This window comes from Malus sylvestris, chromosome 17, assembly GCF_916048215.2.
Source record: "Malus sylvestris chromosome 17, drMalSylv7.2, whole genome shotgun sequence".
Classification (NCBI taxonomy): Eukaryota; Viridiplantae; Streptophyta; class Magnoliopsida; order Rosales; family Rosaceae; genus Malus; species Malus sylvestris.
In genome coordinates this window covers 21,736,414-21,760,197 of record NC_062276.1, presented here as the reverse complement: position 1 = coordinate 21,760,197, position 23,784 = coordinate 21,736,414, and the positions used below count along the sequence as shown (strand labels likewise).

The window sequence follows — 23,784 nt, the reverse complement described above, 5'->3', positions numbered from 1 at the left end:
AAAACTCCCTAGATTTTAAGAAGAGAAATTTTATTTGAGCTCAAATAACTTCATATGACTTAAAACCAACTTTAAATGTGGATTGTTTTTTTGTTATTTTTTTGTTTGTAATTATTTCATAATTATCATCAAGTAAAAGTTGGAATTAACAACAAAACTAAAATTTATGAATAAACTCACATTTAGTAATCAAACCTACTTCGCTCAATATTTATCATACGTTTTCTAGTGTGTTAATATTGCCTATGAAAATATGTTGTTTCGACTTTCATGGCTGGTCTTATGATATTTGTTTATGCAAAGGAATCTGGAATGTTCGAGTTCAAATTTCTCTTTCCATAAGTTAAGTGAATTTAGAGCATATCCAAATATGTTATTTCAACTTGCATGATTGGTTTTACAATTCTTGTACGACATAATAAAACGTGCACATGTACAATTGCGAAAATCGAACTTGTAATGCGCACGAGCACATGAACAAAAACAGTAACATTTTGCGTAAAATGTATATACGTGACTGAGTTAAAAAATCTAGGCTAGAGCTAGGCTTTTCATTTTTATAATTGAGTAGACAACTATCAGAAATCAAACCATTTTGGTATCCGAATAAGTTGGGTGCATACTTTGAAAAAATTTATATCAGAAATTCCTAGTTATCAGAATTGCAAAATGCCATTCTGACTTTCATTTTAACTTTTGAAAAAACATTCAGATTCAAAATATTTGTGTACATATTCAAAAAATTTATTGTCGAAAATTAGAAATCCATTCCGACTTAACTCCTAGTTGAATCTTATTATTTAAATCATAAAGATATCATAAGAGTTGAACTCTAGCTTACCTGAAATAAATAATTTCATCTTTATCACAAACCGAATGTTGTATCCACCATTAGCTATTCATGGTTGGAACATAAAAAAAAAATAGAGATAATTAGTAAGTGATAATCATTTGACACGAACAATTCATAAGTTAGTTATCATTATCCATTCTATTTACGGAGCTATTTTCCTCTTGTTTGTCTTGTAGGCCTGTTATTCTTACTGTAGAACCACTGGAGGATGGGGAGGGGAATGGTCAGCAAGGTCAACAAGTAAGCCGCGATCAACAGGGGCGGGGCGACCGTGGCCGTCATCAACAAGCACGCGGTCGTCGTAGACGAGATCAACAAGATGTCGGCAAGGGTGGCAAAAAGCGGGAGTTGTTGCTGAACCGAAAATCAAATTCACCACAACAACAGTATGGTTTAGGGTTTAAGTGTTTTTCAATGCTTCTTTATAGCATTGTCTATTTTACTAATTACAGCTACCGCAACCATCACGTCCCCCATAGAATACCTTCATACACAGCTCCATCTCTAATATAATTATGGTGGCAATCATTCATTGATTTAGGTCAAAAATCATCCCAAAAAATAGTCATGTTCTTAGGAATATGATGCATCAAGGAAGCAACAGAGATATTTTTATGGGCTCTAGGTATTTATTTACATATTATTATAGATCTCGAATGCATAATGTGCGTTTTTTTACCCTAGTATGTTGTTCCTACTACCTGATTTCCTTTGTCTTATTATTTAGACATAGTAGAGCCCTAAGTTTTCTGGATTTTGCCCTAGGGATAAATGCTGTAATTCTAATGCATTTTATAAAATTAACGGACAGTGGAAAAAATCTGAAAGATTATGAATATGCATTATTCGGGCTTTCAATTACAACTTGCATGTCTCTACTTTTATTTAAAAGTGATCAGGAGACTGTAATTGAAGGGATTGAGAATCCATAGACCTTTTTTCATTTTTAGGTGTATCATATATTTTCTCATTATTAGGGTTGCGAATTAAAATGGTACATATTAAAAATAAAAACATTATGATACACCTAAAAATGAAAAGAAAAACAAAGTTTTGTGGATTCACAATCCCTTCAATTACATTCTCCTAATGACTTTTAAATAAAAATAGAGAAATGCAAGTTGTAATTGAAAGAACGAATAATGCATATTCATAACCTTAAAGATTTTTTCCACCGTACATCAATTTTATAAAACGCACTGGAATTACAGCATATATCCCTAGGGCGAAATCCAGAAAACTTAGGGCTCCACTATGTCTCAAAAATAAGACATAGGAAATCAGGTAGTAGGAACAACATACTAGGGTAAAAACACAAATTATGCATTCGGGATCTATAATATTTTGTAAATAAAGACCCAGAGCCTATAAAAATATCTCTATTGCTTCCCTGATGCATCTTATTCCTAAGAACTTGACAATGTTTGGGGTGATTTTTTACTTAAATCGACAAATGATCTCCACCATAATTATATCACAAATCACATATTGAACTGTGGTACAAAGGTAATCTATAGGGGACGTGATGGCCGCGAAAGCTAGAATTAATAAAATAGATGGTGCTATAAAGAAGCATTGAAAGACATGGAAGCATACTGTTGCGGTGGTGAGTTTGATTTCCGGTTCAGCAACAGCTCCCACTTCTTGACCACTGCCACCAATATCTTGTTCAGCAATTGGTCCCCTTCTTGACCACTGTTGTCGACATATCATAAAGGATCCTGAAAGAGTCCGCATACCATTAATCCTGTTATTTTTGCGCTCTGCATTTTTTTTTCACCGACTTTAAATTTCTTATCACACTAGCAAATCTTATACATATATCTTAAAATAAATTACAAATATTGAGTCTAGGATCAACAGAAGCAATTACGACATTTCAGATATGGGATAAAATACATTTTCATAGTTGGAAAATGATGCTAAAGCCTCTTGTGTTTCAGAAGGAAGTATATCCTTGCAGTGATGAGAGTTGGGAGGAATTGAGAAGGGTGAGAGAGTGAGGCGTGAAGATTGCAGAATGAATTGGGAAAAGATGAGGGTCTCAAGGAAGTATGAAATGATTTGGAATTGGGAAGGTGGTAGTGTTATTATATAGTGTTAGAGAAGCGAAAGGTTGTAGGGTTTTCATGTCTCAAATTACCTGACTCTCACTTCCCAAATTAACCTTGTAATGACCTATGAATATCCGCTAAAATATGTTGTGTGATCGCATAATTTGGCATGAGTAGTGGGGATACCTTGGTAAAAGAAAAGAGGTGAGGTTGGTAGGTGAGAGTAATGGGGATATCTTATTCAGTACGTACTATTTTGTTGTTTTTTTTATCTACTGCATTATTCACATCAATGCGTTTCGGGTTGGAAAGATAGAGAGGAGAGGGCTCGGCCTTGTTAGTTGTCACCATCCCAGAAACAAGCCCTTCACTTTCTGGGGCACATGAAAGTTGCATAGCATACAAACCCCCAATAGACATGCCCATTCAATTCAACTTTTTGTCCTCTCTCTTCCTCTCTGGTAACCTAGCTACATCCATTGTATTTTTTCAGTTTGCTTGCTCAATTGCTTTCTAGGAAGAAATTAAACATTCGATCAACAAGGAAAGTAATAATAATGATTTGTAGATGAAGGTCATCTCATATCTGTCCATCTTCTTTCTTGTGCCCATAGCTTGCACCCACCTCAGTATATCAACATATCGAGGACTAGGGAATAGCGCGTACTGATGACTAATTACATGTTCGATTGAAATTTCTTTTCATTAAGATCAATGAAACAAGATGTATCTCTAGACCATCCATAACCGAAATGCAAAGTAAATCAAAGCTCTTATATCTGGGTTCAATCTTTTTATTGTTGGGAACACAAATCAGTCTTCAAAATATGTTAATTACTTGATCATATTTTCCTTATAATTTTGGGGTATTTTGATATGGGTCCAAAGTAACTAAAAATTGGACCTATTTCAAAAGTCAAAAGTCACTAAAAATTAGACCTATTTCAAAAATATGTTTATAAAATTGGACCTATTTCTAATTTTTCCTATAATTTTTCAGTTTTCAGGCTAATAATATAATAAACATTCTTCATTACACATTGAAAATGCTAATTTACTTATTGTCTTCCATTTTTTTTAGTGTCAAAGCGTAATTAAAATTGTAAATTTAATTCTCGTTTGTCAACAGCCTAGCCTAGGATTTAGCCAACTGGTTTCACACTAACGACCTCAACAATTTGGAAGATATTTGAGAATATGTATTCTAAATTATTGGAAGGTATCTCTATGGTTTAACACCGTCAACTTATTGGAAGATATTTTTATGCTCCCGGTGAATTAGCTCTATTTTCCAAATTTGGCAGCTATGTCAAGAGAAGGAGAAAATGGTATTGATTCCCCTCGATTATAGGAAATTAAACAGAGAGTAAATGGTAAGTTTTTTTTTCTCCAAAATAAATAATTAAATGCATAAACATAACCAAAATTACAGAATCACGTAATTTGAATTGAATAAAAACTGTTATTAGTACTTCAAAAATCTTATTCTACATTCTTCACAAATATATATATATATATATATATATATATATATATATATATATATATTTTAATCATAAAAAATTTGGAATGAAAAATATAATTTGTGGAGTGCTAATAACAATTTACATTTTTAATTTATAGTCCATTTTCCTAACAAAGACATATCAAACACTGCATGAATAAACGGCTACTGGGATAATGTTTTATGCGAAGCCTAAGAATTGTCACATTAGATCATGAACATCGTTCCACCCTATTGAGCATAACTTGCACTTGGAAATCTCCATGCTAGGCTCAGTAACGCTATGGATTATAAGTCTCCTTGTGTCGCAATTTTCGATAAGCCTTAAAAAACGAAAATACAGATAAATAAGATTTACCATTATAGTAATAACTAATCTCCGAGCAAAAACCAAGACAACATCAAATTGTTGAGAAATTTTTTAATGTGCCGATAATATGTCAGGTACACCAAGTGTTGAATACTTAAAAAAATATTCAAATATTTGTCTTATAACACTTGGTATACCATGTCATTTTCCTGACACTGAACACTTCCTTTGAAATGGGCACACCGAACACTTCCTCCAAAATGCCAAAATGCCAACCAATGTCTTACCTAGATGTGAGAAGAATTCGTTGAGTTCTCCTAACAAGTCTCCAAGACCAAGCTCTCGGTCACAGACCAAACCTAAAAGGCTAAAACTAGAAGATGGAATTCAGTACTCACGATCTATCTTGTGGAACTGTTAGCTACATTGCAAAAAATGAAAGATTAGTTCAAAAGAAGATGATATAGAGAGAGATTGAAGGCTCTTGAATTGATAGATGTCTCTGATACAATAGGTCTAGCATAATACACAAACACACATTACACCAAATGTTCTAATGCAATTTGTAGATTTTTTTTTTAACTTTTCAACTAATTAAGTTATTACATGGGAACTTTAACGAAAAGGTTACAGTATTGTTCACTTTAACGAAAAATCACATTTTTACACTAAAAAGTCAATCATGTTACTATTCATTGTACCCTTTGTTTTATTTTTATATTAAAACTCAAAATTTTCAAACTTGTTTCATTAGTTTTCTTTTATTACATTTTGTTATACCAAACATTGTTCCTGATAGATTTTCAAAAATCTCTACAAGTTATCATGTGTGTTATGATGTATAAAATTGTAATAGGAGAACAGTCAAAATCGTAATCAGAGATTGAATTTAACAATGTTTTTGACGAGACAATAATACCATATATACTTAAAAAAAGTTGAATTGAAATCCCAATTTCCAACTGAGGTGTGAGGAGGAGGTTGGCCACTTGTTTTTTGTTTTTCTATTTTCATTTTCTGTTTGTCCAAAGGGGTACAAAACAGGTCATGGCTTGGAGATGACAAACACGACGATCTCGGGTTCCGATTCAATGCCGCCTCATACGGCTTTTTTTTTTTGGGAATTGTTTTCAATAACAACACCAAGCCTGCTCCAACAATTTTGGTCTAGCAATAGGTGGCTGCTTCGCTGTTTTGGTTTGTATTGTGAGAGAGCAAGGTGCCGGGCAAATGTGAGGGAGAAGCTGGTGTTTGGTTTGCAAGAATAGTAGATATGTTGGTGTTAATATTGCCTGCGAAAATATGTTGTTTCGACTTGTATGGTCGGTCTTACGATATTTGTTTATGTAAATGAGTCTGGAATGTTCGAGTTCAAAATTTTCTTTCCACAAGTTAATTGAATTTAGAGCATATCTAAATATGTTGTTTCAACTTGTATGACCAGTCTTATGATTCTTGTACGACACAAAAAAAGCATGCACATGTACAATTGTGAAAGTCAAACTTGTGATGCACACTAGCTACATGAATAAAAATAGTAACATTTTGCGTAAAATGTATATTTGTGACCGAGTTTAAAAATCTAGCTAGTCTACATACTTGCATGACTACATAGACAAAAACAGTAAGAGTATCCATAAAATGTATAAAGTTGATTGCAAAAGGAATGCAAGGGTATAATGATATTTTGCGTAAATATATATTCATATATTAGAGGATGGGACATAAATAGGAAAATTAAAAAGTTCCACTGTTTTTATTTTATTTTTCAAATTAAGAAGCATCTGGTTGCTTCGTCAAGGTAGTCTATTTTTTTGGAGTCCAAAAAGACTTACCGAGTTATTTTAGCCTCCATAGCCATTATTGTGTATGCACAAGCGTCAAAAATTGAACAGAGGACATTACCGTGTGAAACATTGAAGATTGATTGTGGTCAACGAATACCATATAGGGAAAGAATTGTGTAGTCCTAATTATCTTCCTCGGACACTTACCTGAGCTTCTGTTCTTATCCGTTTGATAAAAATCCCATGGTCGTAATATAAAGATCAAAGTTAAAATTGAAAATATAATTTTTTTTCTTTTAGATGGAAGTTTCCTGCATGTTTCACTTCCCCTCTTTACTTTACGTCTCAATATCCTCCAGCAATTATTCAGCAGCAATGGATGAGAGGGAGAGATAGAGATCGAGACGGGCGATATTTAAGGGTGAGAATCAAACTCAAGATGTTGAATACTTAATTAAATAAGGGGTACCCTTAAATAAGCTACAAGTCCATCGTTGGTTGAATTGAATGCTTAAATTTAGGCGAACTGTTATGTCTTCGGGCCATTGGGGCCAAGCCCGTCTAAGCTTAATTGTTGCTTATAGATAATTATTTGTAAAAATCGTGTTTATTAATTAGCATATATGCTTCATGTATTCTTGGAACAATATGGGTTCACAATTTTAGTTCCATAGCTCTGAATACAAAACGATACGACAAATTCAAAAACTAGTTCCCGTTGTTACACTCGTGTAACTTTATTAACAAAAAAGAAAAACATCAACCTTGTTTTATGAAACTGGCGGGGTGAGCTAGACCAGAGTAAATGAGCATCCAACCATAGCTTAATCCGAGCGACGCCATTTTTGTCTCTGACTTGACGGGTCATAGACTGTATTCTGTGTTACAGTTGCATCCCAAACTTGTTATATGAGAATAGTATGATATTTATTATTTCGATAAACTCGTTTTCGAGTTGCATATTAATTGGTTCCTCCCATAGGCTCTGTTTACTTCTCTTCCAACCCAAAACCCAGCAACAACAACAACAACAACAACAAAGCCTTTTCCCACTAAGTGGGGTCGGCTATATGAATCCTAGAACGCCATTGCGCTCGGTTTTGTGTCATGTCCTCCGTTAGATCCAAGTACTCTAAGTCTTTTCTTAGAGTCTCTTCCAAAGTTTTCCTAGGTCTTCCTCTACCCCTTCGGCCCTGAACCTCTGTCCCGTAGTCACATCTTCGAACTGGAGCGTCAGTCGGCCTTCTTTGCACATGTCCAAATCACCGGAGCCGATTTTCTCTCATCTTTCCTACAATTTCGGCTACTCCTACTTTACCTCGGATATCCTCATTCCCAATCTTATCCTTTCTCGTGTGCCCACACATCCCACGAAGCATCCTCATCTCCGCTACACCCATTTTGTGTACGTGTTGATGCTTCACCGCCCAACATTCTGTGCCATACAACATCGCTGGCCTTATTGGCGTCCTATAAAATTTTCCCTTGAGCTTCAGTGGCCTACGACGGTCACACAACACGCCGGATGCACTCTTACACTTCATCCATCCAGCTCGTATTCTATGGTTGAGATCTCCATCTAATTCTCCGTTCTCTTGCAAGATAGATCATAGGTAGCGAAAACGGTCGCTTTTTGTGATCTTCGCTAGATTGCTCCGGTCATTAGTGTGGATAAGTATATAAATGGATAGAGATAGGAAAGCAAACACAAGATGTACGTGGTTCACCCAGATTAGCTACGTCCACGGAATAGAAGAGTTCTCATTAATTGTGAAGGGTTTACACAAGTACATAGGTTCAAGCTCTCCTTTAGTGAGTACAAGTGAATGATTTAGTACAAATGACATTAGGAAATATTATGGGAGAATGATCTCGTAATCACGAAACTTCTAAGTATCGGAGTGTGTTGTCGTCTTGACTTGCCTTATCTGTCTCCTAGGTAGATGTGGCATCTTCTCTGGAAGTACTTTTCCTCCATCTAGGGGTGGTATCTTTAACTGGTGGAGATGCACAAGGTAATGTATCAATTTCACTTGAAGCTTACTTGTAGTTTCAGGCTTGGTCAAGCGCGATACAAACCATGTAGTAGAAGTCCCCCAAGTCGCCGAGCTAGGGGGTCTGCTGAAAGAGGTGACAGACAAGGTAAGCAATCAGAGCTCCGACTGATTGTTCACCTTCTCCCCATCTTGCAACAGCATGAAGGATAAAGAGAAGAAAAATGAGAAGAGATGATATGAGATACTTTTGCTTTTGAAAAAGTAACTTTCCACAGGCTTATTCTTGAACTGAGCTGGAGGGTTTTCTGGTTTCTTCCAGAGTATAAGGCCGACTGAAGAATTTGAGGGTCAAAACAAGTCCATCAAATCTAGAGTACGTTCCACCCTGCTGATATGGGATACTTTTGCTTTTGACAGAGTAATGGATGTATCGGCACGTGTGCTGTTACGCTTGTCTCCACATGCTTCCTTGTATCCTTCGCACTTGCCCTATCTGTTCCTCAAGCAGATGTGGAATCTTCCCTGGAAACATAAGATGTTGAAGATGAGTACTCGAGAGCAATGCCAGGTAAGTAATCAGGTAAGGGGTTCCAGGCAATCAGTTCTTGGCTGGAAGCTTGATTCCAAGTGCTGACTGATTGCTCTCTTTCTCCTTGTCTTGCAGGTAAAAACAAGGCCAAAGGAAAAGACAGGGAAAAAGCATGATATGGGATACTCTTGCTTTTAACCCTGATGATATGAGATATTCTTGCTCTAGTATAGCTTGTTTGCAGAGGTATTATCGGGGGGAAAGAAAGCTGAATATTTCGAAAGGCTTCGTTGGGAGTGCCCTCTCAGATATGATGAAGGGTTGAGCATTTTTGCAGGTCTGCCTGTCCGTTGGGGATGGAGGTCGACATATATAGGAGTCTCCCTAACAACAAGTAGTAATGTTATTCCTTTACCCTGCTTGGTCATAGCACGGTAGTGGGAGCTGTCAGTTTCACATGTTTTAACTCTGTCAGAGCACTTTGAAAAAGTGGTCTGTGGTATCTGGCTCTCGAGATTCGGAGAACGATGCCTCTTCGATTTTTGAGAAAGCAATCATGTTGGGGGTCTGGCTCTCGAGATTCGGAGAGCAGTGTCTCTTCGATTTTTGAGGAAGTAATCATGTTGGGAGTCTGGCTCTCGAGATTCGGAAGGCGGTGCCTCTTCGATTTTGGAGCAAGCAATCTTGTTGGGAGTGTTGTCTCGAATGTGAGTAAAGGTTAGGCATGTTTACTAGTTTACCTTGCCACGAAGCACAAAGGTTGACACACAGGGACTTTCCAATTATCCAGCAATGGTACTGTTCCTTTACCCTCTCTTCGATTTTGAGAAAGTAGTCATGTTGGGAGTCTGGCTCTCGAGATTCGGAGGACGGTGCCTCTTCGATTTTGGAGCAAGCAATCTTGTTGGGAGTGTTTTCGCGAATGTGAGTAAAGGTTGGGCATGTTTTCTAGTCTACCTTACCACGAAGCACAGAGGTTGACACACAGGGACTTTCCAATTATCCAGCAGTGGTACTGTTCCTTTACCCTTGTGGGTAATAATATGGTAGCTAGACCTTCAAAATTTATGTGTCTAAACTTTGTTAGTGCTGCTTCTTTGCTATTCTTTTACCTTTCTTGGTCAGAGCGATGTAGTGGGAGCTGCAAGCTTCACGTGCTCAACTTTGGCAGAGAACTTTGGCAAAGTTATCTCTGGTACCCATGAGCTATTGTTGCGTGTGGGAAGTGGGTAATTGAACAGTAAGATTCATGTGCTTTCTACTTCACCAGAAGTCTTCGACAGAATGCCCATAATTTCTGCAAAGCTGAGTGTGCGTGTGACAGGTGCTGACAAGGCTAGAAAAGTAGGTGCCTCTTCGATTTCTGAGATCGGCCCTCGTGGTCTCTGAGCAGCCCAGCTTTTGAGAAAGCGAGCGCCTCTTCGATTGATTCGGAGAACGATGCCTCATCGATTTTTGAGAAAGCAATCATGTTGGGGGTCTGGCTCTCGAAGATTCGGGGAGCAGTGTCTCTTCGATTTTTGAGAAAGTAATCATGTTGGGAGTCTGGCTCTCGAGATTCGGAGGGCGGTGCCTCTTCGATTTTGGAGCAAGCAATCTTGTTGGGAGTGTTTTCTCGAATGTGAGTAAAGGTTGGGCATGTTTGCTAGTCTACCATGCCACGAAGCACAGAGGTTGACACACAGGGACTTTCCAATTATCCAGCAATGGTACTGTTCCTTTACCCTCTCTTCGATTTTTAATAAAGTAGTCATGTTGGGAGTCTGGCTCTCGAGATTCGGAGGACGGTGCCTCTTCGATTTTGGAGCAAGCAATCTTATTGGGAGTGTTTTCTCGAATGTGAGTAAAGGTTGGGCATGTTTGCTAGTCTACCTTGCCACGAAGCACAGAGGTTGACACACAGGGACTTTCCAATTATCCAGCAGTGGTACTGTTCCTTTACCCTTGTGAGTAATAATATGGTAGCTAGACCTTCAAAATTTATGGGTCTAAACTTTGTTAGTGCTGTTTCTTTGCTATTCTTTTACCCTTCTTGGTCAGAGCGATGTAGTGGGAGCTGCAAGCTTCACGTGCTCAACTTTGGCAGAGAACTTTGGCAAAGTTATCTGTGGTACCCATGAGCTATTGTTGCGTGTGGGAAGTGGGTGATTGAACAGTAAGATTCATGTGTTTTCTACTTCCCCAGAAGTCTTCGACAGAATGCCCATAATTTCCGCAAAGCTGAGTGTGCGTGTGACAGGTGCTGACAAGGCTGGAAAAGTAGGTGCCTCTTCGATTTCTGAGATCGGCCCTCGTGGTCTCTGGGGAGCCCAGCTTTTGAGAAAGCGAGCGCCTCTTCGATTTCTGAGATCGGCCTTCGTGGTCTTTGAGCAGCCCAACTTTTGAGAAAGCAAACGCCTCTTCAATTTCTGAGATCGATCCTCGTGGTATCTGAGCAGCCTTGCTTTTGAGAAAGCAAACGCCTCTTCGATTTCTGAGCAGACGCTTCTTCGATTTCTGAAGCTCCGTCGAGTGCAGATTTTTATAGGGCTGGCATTAAGTTCCAAAGCACACTTGAATCTCCACCAGTAGAAGCTCCATTCTTGCACTTCTAAGATCGTGATTTGTCCGATTTTACTTGAAGAGGAAGCTTGACCAGATGAAGGAAACTGATGGTCAGGTTTTACTTGATCATTAGAGATTTGTGGGTTTGTTCCAAAGGCATTTATTGCCTTCATCTTCTGGGGCTGTACCGCGTAATGAAGCTCCAAATGATCAACCTCTGATGCCTCATCCTTCTAGGGTTCTGTCCAGTACTGAGGCTCCAAATGATCCCCCTCCGGTGCCTTCTCTTTCTGGGGCTCTACCGACTGCTGAGACTTCTCCTAAGCAACCTTTGTGAAGGCTCCCTTTTGTGTGTTTATTTTGACTCATGTATATGTACATATTTGTAGCTTATCGGGGATATCAATAAATAAGCTTTCCTTCATTTCAACGTATTGTGTTAAATACACCAAAGCCTTCTTCGCTAAGTTCTTTGAATTTTCTTTTGTTGAAGCTTGTATGTTGAAGCTTTCTGAGTGGAGCATGTAGGTTGGGGTAGTGTTCCCTTAATTTCCCGAGTGAGGAAAACTTCTCGGTTGGAGACTTGGAAAATCCAAGTCACTGAGTGGGATCGGCTATATGAATCTTAGAACGCCATTGTGCTCGATCCTGTGTCATGTCCTTCGTTAGATCCAAGTACTCTAAGTCTTTTCTTAGAGTTTCTTCCAAAGTTTTCCTAGGTCTTCCTCTACCCCTTCGGCCCTGAACCTCTGTCCCATAGTCGCATCTTCTAATCGGAGCGTCAGTAGGCCTTCTTTGCATATGTCCAAACCACCGTAACCGATTTTCTCTCATCTTTCCTTCAATTTCGGCTACTCCTACTTTACCCCGGATATCCTCATTCCTAATCTTATCCTTTCTCGTGTGCCCACACATCCAACGAAGCATCCTCATCTCCGCTACACCCATTTTGTGTACGTGTTGATGTTTCACCGCCCAACATTCTGTGCCATACAGCATCGCCGGCCTTATTGCCGTCCTATAAAATTTTCCCTTGAGCTTCAGTGGCATACGGCGGTCACACAACACGCCGGATGCACTCTTCCACTTCATCCATCCAGCTTGTATTCTATGGTTGAGATCTCCATCTAATTCTCCGTTCTTTTGCAAGATAGATCCTAGGTAATGAAAACGGTCGCTCTTTGGTATTTCTTGATCTCTGATCCTCACCCCTAACTCGTTTTGACCTCCATTTGCACTGAACTTGCACTCCATGTATTCTGTCTTTGATCGGCTTAGGCGAAGACCTTTAGATTCCAACACTTCTCTCCAAAGGTTAAGCTTTGCATTTACCCCTTCCTGAGTTTCATCTATCAACACTATATCGTCTGCGAAAAGCATACACCAAGGAATATCATCTTGAATATGTCCTGTTAACTCATCCATTACCAACGCAAAAAGGTAAGGACTTAAGGATGAGCCTTGATGTAATCCTACAGTTATGGGAAAGCTTTCGGTTTGTCCTTCATGAGTTCTTACGGCAGTCTTTGCTCCTTCATACATATCCTTTATAGCTTGGATATATGCTACTCGTACTCCTTTCTTCTCTAAAATCCTCCAAAGAATGTCTCTTGGGACCCTATCATACGCTTTTTCCAAATCTATAAAGACCATGTGTAAATCCTTTTTCCCATCTCTATATCTTTCCATCAATCTTCGTAAGAGATAGATTGCCTCCATGGTTGAGCGCCCTGGCATGAACCCGAATTGGTTGTCCGAAACCCGTGTCTCTTGCCTCAATCTATGCTCAATGACTCTCTCCCAGAGCTTCATTGTATGACTCATTAGCTTAATACCCCTATAGTTCATGCAATTTTGTACGTCGCCCTTATTCTTGTAGATAGGCACCAAAGTGCTCGTTCGCCACTCATTTGGCATCTTCTTCGTTTTCAAAATCCTATTGAAAAGGTCAGTGAGCCATGTTATACCTGTCTCTCCCAAAAGTTTCCACACTTCGATTGGTATATCGTCTGGGCCTATTGCTTTTTTATGCTTCATCTTCTTCAAAGCTACAACCACTTCTTCCTTCCGGATTCGACGATAAAAAGAGTAGTTTCTACACTCTTCTGAGTTACTCAACTCCCCTAAAGGAGCACTCATTTCATGTCCTTCATTGAAAAGATTATGAAAATAACCTCTCCATCTGTCTTTAACCGCGTTCTCTGTAGCAAGAACCTTTCCATCCTCATCCTTGATGCACCTCACTTGGTTTAGGTCCCTTGTCTTCTTTTCCCTTGCTCTAGATAGTTTATAGATATCAAACTCTCCTTCTTTGGTATCTAGTCGTTTATACATATCGTCGTAAGCCGCTAACTTAGCTTCTCTGACAGCTTTCTTCGCCTCTTGCTTCGCTTTTCTATACCTTTCACCATTTTCATCGGTCCTCTCCTTGTATAAGGCTTTACAACATTCCTTCTTAGCCTTCACCTTCGTTTGTACCTCCTCATTCCACCACCAAGATTCCTTTTGGTGTGGGGCAAAGCCCTTGGACTCTCCTAATACCTCTTTTGCTACTTTTCGGATACAACTAGCCATGGAATCCCACATTTGGCTAGCTTCCCCCTCTCTATCCCACACACATTGGGTGATTACCTTCTCTTTGAAAATGGCTTGTTTTTCTTCTTTTAGATTCCACCATCTAGTCCTTGGGCACTTCCAAGTCTTGTTCTTTTGTCTTACTCTTTTGATATGTACATCCATCACCAACAAGCGATGTTGATTAGCCACGCTCTCTCCTGGTATAACTTTGCAATCCTTACAAGTTATACGATCCCCTTTCCTCATTAGAAGAAAATCTATTTGTGTTTTTGACGACCCACTCTTGTAGGTGATCACATGTTCTTCTCTCTTCTTAAAGAAGGTGTTGGCTAAGAAGAGATCATATGCCATTGCAAAATCCAAGATAGCTTCCCCATCCTCGTTTCTCTCCCCAAAACCATGGCCACCATGAAAACCTCCATAGTTGCCTGTCTCCCTGCCCACGTGTCCATTTAAATCTCCTCCTATAAATAACTTCTCCGTCTGAGCAATTCCTTGCACCAAGTTTCCAAGATCTTCCCAAAATTTCTCCTTCGAACTCGTATCCAACCCTACTTGAGGTGCGTACGCACTAATCACATTGATAAGTTCTTGTCCTATTACAATCTTGATTGCCATGATTCTATCTCCTACCCTCTTGACATCTACAACATCTTGTACCAAGGTCTTGTCCACGATGATGCCAACACCGTTTCTCGTCCTATTTGTGCCCGAATACCAAAGTTTAAACCCTGAGTTTTCTAGATCCTTTGCCTTACTACCAACCCACTTAGTTTCTTGTAGGCACATAATATTTATCCTTTATATCTGTTCCATGCTGGGTCTGCAACATCTCACATCGATCAATAGAGAGAAAGTGATATGCCTTATATATACATGTTCACCTCCATTTACTACGAGACCTTTTGAAACCTCACTGGCTTCGAAGTTCATCGGAACTCCGAAGTTAAATGAGTTCGAGCGAGAACAATCCCAAGATGGATGATCCACTAAGAAGTTTTTGTGTTTTTCCATAAACAAAATCGTGCAAGCTGAGCCTAAAGCAGATAATATCGTGCTACGATAAAATCAGTCTGGAATGAAACAGGGTCTGCGTTGCCGTGCTTGGTGTGTATTGAGGGGAGAAGTGCTGGGTCTGCGTTGTCGACACACCATCACAATATTACAGTAATTTTCTGGGTCACAAAAATTATTGTATATATCTAATTTTAAATTGACTTGGTCGTTGCTTGGTCTTACACACCAGTCCAAAAACAAGGCTAATTTGGTAAATTCATCAAAACCAGAAGCAGCAGAAAAGCCAGCCTCTTCCCTTCCCTCCCAAGCCCACTTAAACACCATGACCCAACCACTCCCACCCTCACCAGAGAAAAATGCGTGACAGAGTCCTTACCAGAGGTAAATGAAAGTTGTGGCCCTCCCTCAGCCTGCGGTCAATCAGTCATCCCTCCCTCAGCCTGCGGTCAATCAGTCATAGCTTGTCACATCTTTCATAAGTTCATAGGTTCAACTGGCGTTTCCAAAAAAAAATGTGGAAACAAAGAATTTTGTTATTGCCAAAATCCAAATAAAGGTTTTACATATAATATTATTGTTTGTGTCAAACGATTATCACTTACTAATTATCTCCACTTCTTAAAGTTTCAAAGCTCATTTGATATCTTAATGATTTAAATAATAAGATTCAACTAGGGGTCCAAGTCGGAATGAGATTTTAATTTTTGACAATAAATTTTTTTGAATCTCTACATAAAAATTTCGAATTTGATGTTTTTTCAAAAGTTGAAATGAAATTTTGAATGGATTGAGAGATTCTGATAACTAGGAATTTTCGATATAATCTTTTTTTCAAAGTGTGCACCTAACTTATGTCGATACCAACATGTTTTGATTTCTGATAGTTTTCTATTAAATTATAAAATGTGTTGTCAACTCTGTATTTTAGTTTTAGATATAGTTTGTTCATTGATTTTTATATTAATCATACTTGTAAAATATGTTGTTTCGACTTGCACGGTCGATCTTATGATATTTGCTTATGCAAAGAAATCTTGAACATTCGAGTTCAAATTTCTCTTTCCACAAGTTAAGTGAATTTAGAACGTATCCAAATATGTTATTTCAACTTGCATGACCGATCTTATGATTCTTGTACGATACATGAAAAAAAACAGTAACATTTTGCGTAAAATGTATATAAGTGACCGGGTTTAAAAATTTAGCTTCTTTACATACTTGCATGACTACATGGACAAAAACAGTAATAGTATCGATAAAATGTATAAAGTTAATTGCAAAAGGAATGAAAGGGCATAATGGTATTCTGGATATCAGTGGACTGAGAGGGATAGTGGTTGGTGGGATTAAGTTTTAGGTTAAGGAGGTTTTGCACCAGTATACAGTTGCGGTCACAATGGCTACATGTTTTTTGATTTTCTGTTTTCCTTTTTTATTTGTCCAAAGGAATTTTTAGTACCCATTCCTACTAGCTGCTGCGTTTAAAATCCTATATTTACAGCTATAGTCACTCACTCACTCCCTCCCTCCCTTCTCTCTTACTCACTCCCTCTATCTCATTCCTCTGTCCCTCGTCTCTGTAAACTCGCTCCCTCTATCTCCTTCCTCTCTCCCTCTTCTCTGTAAACTCGCTCTTTCTCCTTCTTCTTTCTCCCTCTTCTCTCTTCCACCTTTCTGAAATGGAACATCCCGAGTTGGCTAACATTCTACCTTTCGTTTACGGAGGTATTTTCCTGCTTTTTATTCTATATACTTGTATTGTTTACTTAGGACAACCTGCGGAGGATGACAACCTCCGGAGGGGGAATGCTGCTCAGCTGAGCGTCATTCCCCCTCCGGAGGTTGTCCTTGAGCGTCATTCCCCTCCTCCGCAGGTTGTCCTAAGTAAATAATACAAGCATATAGGATAAAAAGCAGAAAAATACCTCCGTAAACGGAAGTTAGAATGTTATTTCGTTGATATAATTTGTATTTTTAGTTTTCGAATACATTTTTATTTTTTTTTTCAAATACAGTCGAGGATATGTTGTTGATATGATTTGTATTTTTAATTTTTGAACACATTTTTATTTTTATTTTTTCAAATACAACTGACGGCATGTCATTGATATGATTTGTACTTTGGAATTTTTTTTTCAAATACAGCCGACGACATGTCGTTGATATGATTTGTATTTTTAGTTTTCGAATACATTTTTTATTTTTTTTTCCAAATACAGTCGACTGCATGTTGATATGATTTGTATTTTTGGAAAGAGAAGCCTATGGCCGCACGAACCAGTAGCAGGAAGACAAGAATAGAGAAGAAAGGAAGATTATAAATCCGTTTCATTCCTTGGCCGTCTTCATTGTGCCTCTCCTATCTTTGCTTTCCCATTCCATTTCCTTTCCTTTTGCTTTTATGCGGCATTTCGTCGAGCAGGTTTTCTTCGATGTTTTTGTTCACAAATTGTTAACACTTACAACAGACATGTATGGTTCATCTTATTACCCGTTTTAAATTTGTGCTTTTCGTTTAATTACAGAAACCATGATCAGATTGTTTAAAGTGAAAGAAAAGCAAAAGGAAACAGCTGAAAACACAAAGGAGAATGGTCTTGTAAAGAAGCAAAGTGCAGGAGAATTGCGTCTTCATAGAGGTAAATATGATTTTAGGATGTATATATGTTATGATTTGTTGCAATGTGGTACAAAGTTATACGCTTACATGCATATTAAGTTCCTAAATACACGTTTAACTCCAACGTACGTAAAGGCAAGGTTTCTGTGTTTATTTTAATTCCTTCAACCAGTCCTTCAATTGTATTATGACACAGAAATCAACGCAATGACGTTTTAGGATTCATATTGCCGATCCTATTTAGTGAGAAAAGGCTTTGTTGTTGTTGTTGTTGTCGTCGTCCTTCAATTGTATTATGATGTTGTCTTGTAGATATAAGTGAGTTGAACATGCCAGAAGAATGCAAGATTTCATTCCCCAATGGAAAGGATGATTTGATGGACTTTGAGATTACCATTACACATTATCGGGGATATTATATGTAAGTAACCTTTGATCTGAAGCTTCATTTGGCTCTCTATACGTTGTTTGGATTTTGCAACTTCGATGTCATCTTGCTGACACCGACATTTTGTACCTCTTGTCGCAGGGGTGGTGGGTTTGTCTTCACGTTTAAAGTTCCCGCAGTCTACCCTCATGAGCCTCCAAAGGTCAAGTGCAAAACCAAGGTAACGAAACCTTAGTTATATCAGAACTTAACTTTCGTGTATATTGGTTACGATCCAAACCATAATATATATTTGGTGTTGTATAATGCATACCATATGTGCAGATCTACCATCCCAACATCGACTTAGAAGGAAACACTTGCCTTAACATTCTTCGGGAAGACTGGAAACCTGTCTTAAATATAAACACTGTTATTTACGGATTGTATCACCTATTCACGGTATCTCTGATCGCAACACAAAATATTTCGTGACCTCAAACAAACTATCCGTTTTGTTTTTTTCTAGGTTTTATTTGGATGTGTACCTGATGTGAACTCAAATCCTGCATTTCTTCATGCAGGAACCTAACCATGAGGACCCCTTGAATCAAGAAGCAGCTGATCTTTTGAGGGACAATCCAAAATTGTTTGGTTTGAACGTGAGAAAATCGATCGAGGGAAACATATGGGTGGGAGGGGCCCATTTTCCTGGGTGCAAAACGGGTGACTTCTACTGATTTGGTTTATCTAGGGTTTTGCTTCTTCGTGGCCCAACCATGGTTGTATGAGGTTGAAGGTTTGTATGTTTTTTGGGTGTTTTCTGCATTTTAGGTGAGTACTTGGTGGGGGATTGTCTGGTGGCACATTTTCAGCCCATACTTGTAGCAGGAGAGTGTGTATTAGTGTAATTTTGATCTTCCTTCCATTAATAAGATGGCATCATGTTAAGGCTTGGTTTTGACTTGCTATTTCAATTTAACTGTCGTGGCCTTTTTTTGTTGATGGTTCGATAATTTGGGGATGCAGTTATTAATAAAACAACAATTCAACATATCGTGTCTCCCAGTTCAACCTCAATCATTTACGGTCTTGTCTTGTGGCAAATTTTCAGCCCATAATTTGCGGGTGCATGTATAAAATCATAACTATTATACGTATGATTTAGCATTTTGCTCATTCGGAGTATTAGATTAAACTCATGAAAACATAAAACTTCAGAGAAATGGGACTACATAGTGGCGGTGTCCCAATCCCTTATGCATCGTCATGTGCTTTAATTTAGTGACATAACATTTCATGATTAGTTTAAAACATCATCACTTTAGCATGTTAGTTGTATGCGAGTTCTTCTCCCAAAGATGCATGAATGCAAATTGCAATCAGTTTTTCAGCATGTTTGATCCATATCCCGTAATTTTGGGTTGGGCCTGGTGAAATAGGCATTAAATGTTGGAATTCAAAGCCCATTATCTTACCCAAAAGCCGTTTTCCTTCTTCCTCTTGTGCAACTCAAATCCCCATGAACACTGTTATTTACGGATTGTATCACTTGTTCACGGTATCTCTTATCGTAACACAAAATATTTCGTGACCTCAAACAAATTATCCGTTTTGTTGTTGCTAGGTTTTATTTGGATGTGTACCTGTTGTGAACTCAAATCCTGCATTTCTTCATGCAGGAACCTAACATCGACTTAGAAGCGGGAGCTGTTGCAGAACAGAAATCAAATTTATCACAGTATGCTTCCATGTCTTTCAATGCATCTTTATAGCACCGTTTATTTTTCTAATTCCATTTGTGAGATGATATGGTGGCGATCAATTGTCAATTTAGGACAAAAATCACCCTAAAGATAGTCAGGTTCTTAGGAATATGATGCATCAGGGAAAGCAATAGAGATATTTTTATGTCCTCTAGGTTTATGTAACGAAGATTATAGATCCCGAATGCATAATTTGCATTTTTACATAGTATGCTCTTCCTACCACCTGATTTCCTTTGTCTTATTTATTAGACATAGCCCTAAGTTTTCTGGATTTTGCCCTAGGAATAAATGCTGTATTTCTAGTGCATTTTATGAAATTGATAGGCAGTGGAAAAAATCTTAAAGGTTATGAATATGCATTATTTGGTCTTTCAATTACAACTTGCATCTTGTACTTTTATTTTAAAGTCATCAAGAGACTGTAATTGAAGGGATTGAGAATCCACGGACTTTTTTTTCTTCATTTTTCGGGTATCATACATAAAATGAAAAAGGTATGATACCCAAAAATGAAAAAAAAAAAAGTTCGTGGATTCTCAATCCCTTCAATTACAGTCTCTTGATGACTTTAAAATAAAAGTACAGGATGCAAGTTGTAATTGAAAGACCAAATAATGCATATTCATAACCTTTAAGGTTTTTTCCACTGTCTATCAATTTTATAAAATGCACTAGAATTACAACATTTATCCCCAGACAAAATCCAGAAAACTTAGAGCTCTACTATGTCTCAAAAATAAAATAAAAAAGGAAAGCAAGAATGCGAAATTATGTACAATCTTTTATTACATTCTTATTTAATTGATTACATTCCTATGTTGTTTGTGCTTACGAAAAGGCATATCCCGTTGAAGGTAGGGTCGAAACCGAAACTGCATGGTTAATCACTAAAAGATGTTTTCTTGTGCGGAAGAAATTTCATGAAATTATAGCAGTCGGTATGGAACTGGTCGTAGGAAAAGTGCACTTACTAGTATGATAAAAAATTTGAGTTTTGCATTAGGCAGTTGTTGAGATGCTCAGACAAAAGCGGTGAAAAATTATCAAGGTGACACAAATAATGGGGATGAGGTAACAATTTTCTATTTTTTTTTTGTCAGCACCTACTTTTATTTTTTTGAGATAATTATTTTTTTTCCCACTTTATTTGTTTTAGTTGATGCGAGCAAACAGTTGGTACCTAATTTTGCCCAAATTCATCACAAGGTTCAACTATCACAAATGTTGGAAGGTTGTGAAAATTTGCCCAACATACTGAATTATTAAGTGTGTTTCTAACGTTGTTCCAAAGGAGACGACGTTAAAAGGTGAGACTGACAAGTAGAGTGGTTTATTTTATAGAAGTCAAGTTGAGTATGCAAGGAACTTCAGATTGATAAAAGAGATTGGGAAGCTATGTTCATGAAGGTTGACGACAAAGCATCGCCGAACACACAAGCTTTTTGTAGGCACAAATTAAGGAAAGTGACAAGAAGAAGAAATCTTTTATGTGATGAGGCATCTCGAACCTCAGTGAAGACGAACCTAGCATCACAAATTGGTTTGGGTACATATAATTATTAGGTTATCTTATTAGATTTTTAAGATGTACCCCTTTTTATTTGAGAAATAAAATTTAATTATAATGTTTCATTGATTTATGAAAAAAACATAATTTAACAAAGCACTTTAATTAAATAATAGAACTATATATTAAACAAATAAATCTCGAATAGTTACAACAATGCCGTTTAATATTTACTTCTCATTACTTGGGCTTTAATTAATATAATTGCAGATTGCATCCGCTATATTAATTGAACATAGCACCAATTAATTAAGTTTTGCTCTTTATATTGTTCTTTTACACTTTCTGAACTTACAGTTATGTGAATTAAATCTTTGAAAATATATGTGCCCCGGTTTGAATCCCCAATCATGGTGTCGTAGGTTTGCTATATGCGTTCGAGTTCAAATCTTTTTTCTCATAAGTTATATGAATTTAGAGTATTCATCAACTTACATGGTCGGTCTTATAATCCTTGTGCGACATAAATAAAAAGTGTACATGTACAGTTGTGTATTAAAGTCGAGATCTTGATGCTCCCAAGATACATGAACAAAAATAGTTACACTATTCATAGATTGTACATAAGTGATCGGATTTAGATTCATAGATTGTCTCTGTTAGACTAAAAACTTGAGGGTTTTAGAAAATTGGAGGTCTTGTGCGGTAACACTACGTGCACCATTCTACTTAAGTTAGGGAAAATAATACTAATACCTTTGGATTAAGCCTAATGAAGTAGGTTCGAGGTTCATGGGTGGTCTTGCTTTAAGTTGATTATAGAAGGAGTGCAAAGGTATTACTGGTTTTTTGGATATTCAGGATAGAACCACCCGTAACTCAGCCGGGGGGCGGGAAATGGTTTTTGGATATTTAGGGTGTGTGAATAGTTGACAGAGAATACTTTAGGGGTGTGATATTCACACACCCCATTTTACTTCTCACACATACCTTTTTAATTTTCAACCGTAAGATTGGATGAATTGAAGAATATCAACTGACATAATTTATCAATGGGTGTGTGAGAAGTAAAATGAGAAGTGTGGATAGCACATCCCATACTTTCTTGTACCGCACACATAAATTGATAACCAAGTGTTATTATATAAGTAACTGAACACTTCAAGGCACTTGCCATTTGGTATGGTTGTGAGTTTGCTAAGTCTATGGGCTTGCATAGAATTATTGTTGAATCAGATTCTAAAGAGAACATTTCTGCTTTGGCTCATGATATGTCCTCTGGCCGCTAGGAGGCTTATCCTACGTTGACTAAAATCTTAAGGCTTAAGGATATCTTCCAATCATGCCGCTGGTCTTGGGTTCCGAGATCGGTCAATCTGGCGGCGAACCGCTTGGCGTCGAGAAGTAACACGGAGATGTGCGGGTCTACTTGGATTAGCCGTCCCCCATCGTCGTTGGTTCATATTTTGAACAAGGATGGTCTCCCTTGTCCCCCATAATTGTATTTTGGTAGTGAAAGGGGTGACGCTTGGCACTTGGTGCTGTGTCTTTAGTCTGTACTCCCATCTTCACTGCTTTCTATTTTTCTCCTCTGGTTGTTGCCTCCTGGTAGGCTTCCTTGTGTTTTAGCTCCGGCCCTGGTTATGAATTTATCCAGTTTCTCAAAAAAAAAAAAAAATTGGACACATCAGCACTTCAACTCAGTGGTAACCAGAGGTTTAGTCAGCTAAATGAGTCGGTCCACTAGGCCTCTTGACTTGGGCTAGATCTTGTAAAAGTTGATGGGGCCTCAACGTGGGTTGTGTCAAAGCTTTTACACACTACAGTACTTGAGAAAATAAAATGTTAGGATTAGATGCAACATGCGGGTTTGGAACCCAAGTGATTGATTTAGGTTGTATGTTATTTTTTTTATGAACTATGGTGTGGCTTAAGGTAGCTAGAGTAATGTACAAACATTGTTCTCGTTATATTTTAAAAAATCTCTCCATGTTAGCACGTGTGTTATGATGGATAAAATCGTAATAGCAGATGGAATTTAACAATGTTTTCAAAGAGACAATAATACGATATCTACTTGAATAGGGTTAATTGAATTCCAGATTTCCAATTGAGGAGTAAGGAGGAGGTGGGTCCCAGTGACCCTGCCAATGGGTGTAGGATTTTCTCCCTTCCTATTACCATCCCATTACATCCCCTCCTCTCACTCTTCTTTTTGCCTTATTTTCTATATAAAATTTTCAAAACAAGATATAAACATGGCGTAATTGCAACCGTTTAAATAAGAGGTGATGGAACGGGGGAGAGATTAGGAGGGGAGTTCCTACTCCATAAAACTTGGACTCAGCA

The 23,784-nt window shown here is 37.9% G+C and overlaps 1 long non-coding RNA gene and 1 pseudogene across 1 annotated transcript; both read left to right on the top strand.

The window, feature by feature from the left end:
- LOC126612379 (NEDD8-conjugating enzyme Ubc12-like) overlaps positions 1 to 19,110 on the top strand; it is a 46,288-nt pseudogene extending 27,178 nt beyond the window's left edge.
- A 1,363-nt stretch (positions 19,111 to 20,473) lies between these two features.
- Positions 20,474 to 21,524, top strand: LOC126612408 (uncharacterized). Its single transcript, XR_007619054.1, has 3 exons — positions 20,474 to 20,999; positions 21,085 to 21,159; positions 21,270 to 21,524. It is a non-coding gene; the product is annotated as an uncharacterized LOC126612408 (long non-coding RNA).
- The last annotated feature ends 2,260 nt before the right edge of the window (positions 21,525 to 23,784 follow it).